General features: G+C 40.1%; 1 long non-coding RNA gene across 1 annotated transcript; it reads left to right on the top strand.

The window, feature by feature from the left end:
- On the top strand, positions 2,327-3,600 carry LOC109947718. The gene is made up of 2 exons (XR_002270523.1): positions 2,327-2,392; positions 3,379-3,600. It is a non-coding gene; the product is annotated as an uncharacterized LOC109947718 (long non-coding RNA).

Genomic DNA, 4,583 nt, shown 5'->3' on the forward strand with positions numbered 1-4,583 from the left:
AATTTTTTTTTTAAAAAAAAAGAAAAAGTAAGCAGGGAGTTGTTCAACAGGAAAATCAAACTAACCATCACAGTTTGAGCTCTTACAAAGCAGTTGGAATTAAAGAAGGGCTAGGCTTTCTTTCAGGGAAAAAAAGGGGAAGTGATTGCCTTAAGAACTGACTATTGAGAGCTTATCTGCCAGAATTAATAAAACCCCATTTTCCTTTGCATTTAAAAATGAAAGATCTTTTGAGAAATTTTTTGCCATCCATTTTAAAAGAATTAGAAACCCTACTCCAGCATTTCCTATAAATATAAGAGAGGGTGAACAGAGCAAGGATATTCAACAATCAATCAAACAAACCAAACAATCAACCAAAGACAAAAACTCAAAATGATCACTTGATCTTTGAGAACCTTCAAACAAACTGAAGCAGCCAAAAGCTCATTGAGCCACAAGAAGCAAGCCAGCTACAAATCGAAACCTCCAGTTTTAGACTTAGAGAAAAGTCATTCAAAACGAGATTTCTCTCATTACAAATTTGGTTCAACAAAAGCCAAAACGAGCAGAGTTCAAGTTTTTACAAATATGAAAACCTCAACAAATTTATGGATAGCCCTGACCAAGCAGAGCAGGTACCACAGTGCAGTTCAAGATCAGTAATCCTCAAGTCCAGCCACTTCTGCCCCTTTTAGACTGAATAGGCCGTAATTCTGCCCATTCAAAAAGCCTTCCAGGGCTTGAAATAGATTAAAACTCTGCCAAACTCGAACATTGGTATCGATTTACAGCTGAAGCTTAACAGTTGAAGTTATTGACAGTCCAATCCAGCACAGACATACCCAGTCCAGCCCAGATCAGAAGCTTATATCCAGGCAGAAATGGAATTTCAACTTTCTTTTTGTCTTTCCAGAGTTGATTTTTCCCTTTTTAGTTTTGTAAAAGACAGTTTTGCCTAAAAACAGTCTACTTTATTATCTTTTGTTCTGGTCAGAACTACCAATGTAACACCCCGACTCTAAATTAAATTCCTAAATTAAATTTCTTAAGTTAATTAATTTTGAATTTTCGAATTTACCCTTGAGGTAGGGGTAAATTGGTCATTTTTTTACCCGGAAAGAGTTTGGAGCAATAGCTGGTATTTTTGGGTAGATCGTACTGAGATGAGTCCGTAGACACGTAGTGGGCTCGATTCAGAGTTGTAACGAAGAAATTACGATTAAAACATCGACAATGGCAAAACCGTAAATATTTCGAAGTTGGTTTTTAAAAACCAGATTTTTCCTCTCTCTCTCTCTCTCTCTCTCTCTCTCTCTCTCTCTCTCTCTCTCTCCTGTTGCGAGCAGCCCCTTCCCTTTGAAATTTTTCTGCACAGCCGTGGCTTCCAAGAGCCACCGCTGCCACCATTATCAACGACCGGCCTCGAGACTGGTCTTGTTCGAACCGCCACCTCCTCCTCTTCTCATCCCACCCGGTCTCCGCCGCCGTCAGCCACTCCAGCCGCCGGAATCTGCAGAAAACGAGCCGGTTTTCACAGATTTTCAAACCGCTCGTTCTCTCTCATTTCTTCTCCAAATTTGACGAGTAAGGTATGGATTTCTACCTATTTCCATGCTCTAGCTGATGGTTGAGTATGATTTCCTTAATTTTGAGCCTAGGATAATTGACCTTCGATTTGAAATTCTGCCGATTTTGAGAGTTTGTTTTCGACCACTTCCGGTCACTTTTTGGGGTAGGCCCAAGAACAAAAGTGACTCCAAATAGGGTGTTGTACCTAGGGTAGGAATCTTGAGCCGAGATGTTGAGTTTGTCCGACAAATCTTTATTGCTTTAGACACCCACGCGCTGCCGGCGCGTGTAGCGGCGCGTGGGTACTGTAGCAGAGGAGCATTATTGTCCCAATGCGATCTCCTGGTTATCACGAGTGCGTAGGATTTCGCGGATCTCAATTCGGACATCATTTGACTATCGAACGAATTTTCGCATATTGTGCGTTATCCGGGTTCGATAGGTTCTGACCGTTGGATCGTTTCCCAATTAAAATATGTTGTTCTAGGTATTCCTAGGATCGTGTAGGACTTCACGGATCATGAATTGGAGCCCCGGATGTTCCGATTCAATAACCTAAAGTTTATGTTTTACGATAACCGTCCGATCGTGAGCGATCTAACCGTCCTTTTCGGACCAAACTTACGGGACACGTGTCTTAAACCTTGTGGAACCCTTAGGAACTTCCAGTTTGTTCCGTTCCTCGTACACTCGCTAGAAACCCGGAAAATTAGGATTTTAATTCAAGTTCTCGTTCGAAACACTTTGTATTAATCTCGTATTCGTATTCTGAATTAGGTACTCTGACCACGTATACGCAGTAGGCGGGACCCTCTCAGGGTCAAGCAATGTGGGACTACTTGTGAGTGGACTTTGTTTTCAACTTATATGCATGGTTTTATAATGAGAATTTTATGCATGCGAATTAAATAGTTATTGAAATGTGTGTTATATTTAATAGTTGAATTCTTTATTTTCATAAAGTATTGGTAATATATTTTGGGTTTTGACATATTTGAGTATCTTGAGTATGTATATATGGATTTTGAGAATTTATATATATGTTTGGCTATGTGTGGGGTACTTGGGTTGTTGAGATGAGATTTTGGAAAGTGATGAGTATAGAATGTCAGTTTGGAGTGCTATAAGCACTACCCTATGTACCTCCCCATATTTGGAACTTGGATACGGAAACTTGAGATACTTGGAAATGTCGGAACCCGGGGCATCCTTGACGGGATGTTGCTGTAGACCCTTGATTGGGTAGTCCGCGTGCGTAGGACTGGTCACAGACGTATGAGTTTTAAGGGTATCGGCTGTACGTGCTGGCTGAGAGTTAGTCCCCCAGTTGGACGGCTCGTTCCCTAGTTACATGGTGAATTAAGGACTCTTCATGAGGACTCTGCCATGGTGAGTAGTCAAACAATCCCCCAGTTGGATTGTTTCCCCGGTACAACTAGGTGTTGGTCATAATTACATTATATATATATATATATCTCTCTCTCTCATATTATATATATTTACATATGTATATAACTATTCATTCATTCTTGTTTTTCGGTGAGGATACTTCCTTGCCGGTCATGCCAATGGGTACGCTTTCGAGAGTTTGGTTTGGAACTTATAATATTTAATTGGTGGGTTTGTTTAGTGTTCTGTTTGGATTTCGGACTTGGCATCCGATTGGTTTGGTTTTGACATATATAGATATTTATTTGATTATGACGGTTTGGGATGCATTTGGATTTCTTGCATGGTTTATTAAATAGTGGGGTTATATTATGTTGGTTTACACTGAACTGAACTTTATTTTTGTCCACTCATATTTTTCTGTTTTGCGCCCCCCAGCCAGTAGTTGACTGAGCTCCGCAGCTGAGCCGGATCGTGTGCTTACGAGCCTTGAGCCTTCGTAGGACTCCTTCATTCATTTTTTCCCTTGAATTTTGTTTTTGTTGTAATTGAATTCCTTAGATATGCTCTGTTATCGCCCTTGCTAGGGTTTGATTTTTGAGGCCGGAAGCCTTTGTTGTAAACTGTTTATTTGCTTTAAAGCATGCTGCTGGTTGGGTACCTTAAACTGTGAATTTTGAGCAGGTTGAATTTTTGGGGAAATGTTCAATTTATAGGGGAGACTTTGCCAAAATTTTAGTAGAAAGTCTCGATCCTTAGTAAGTGGGCCTCGGCATCGGGGAGATGTCGGTAACGAGACGGGATTCGCTTCGGTTTTCGGAAAATTCCGGGGTGGGTCCTGTCAACCAATCTTGTACTGTGATAAATTGTGAAGTCCTCACCAGTCTGAGGCAGGAAAATAATTTACTTGGGAGATATTCTTCACCCAAATTCACAATCGCTTGTTTAGAAATTAGTAACTTGGGGCGCAAGTTATCTATTTTTAAAGGAGTTTGTTGTTAGGATTTTCATTGCTAGCAGTGGTACGCTCGCACACTAAAGAAAGTTGACTTGTTGACCAGTCAATAGTTTTTAAGGCAATGGAAAACTTTACCCTACCATCACAGAAACAAACATAAAACGGGTGAACATTTTCAATGATGAACATTATTTTCATCATTGAAAATAGGATTCTTTTCTTTTTTGTCCATAGTTGAGATATAGTTACCTCCACTAAATGTAGTGTCCATCCATTAAGATTAAAGTAGGAATGTAATTGGTTCAAAATATATCCACACTATCTAAAGTGGCGTGTGAGCGACTGAGTGCGTGCGTCGACCATATGTTATAAGATAGTTGTGTCGTGTGAATGACTAAGTTGATAATGCATTTATAATTCAAGCCCAGGGTCATTACAAACACTAATACCAATGGGGCCGGCGGCTGAGGGAAATATTAGGGTTTTTCTTGATAGAGAGAGAGAGAGAGAGGGGATATTATGGATGGAAAATAAATAAATATGAGTAAGGAAACAGTAACACTTTCGTCCAAAAAAAGGAAACAGTAACACTATATTACATGCTAAAGCTGCACAGTGTGCTTTTTTCTGATCTGACACATCTGTGCCACAACATCACTAATGTCCAACCTTTCTCCAGGCAACT

This window comes from Prunus persica, chromosome G2, assembly GCF_000346465.2.
Source record: "Prunus persica cultivar Lovell chromosome G2, Prunus_persica_NCBIv2, whole genome shotgun sequence".
NCBI lineage: Eukaryota > Viridiplantae > Streptophyta > Magnoliopsida > Rosales > Rosaceae > Prunus > Prunus persica.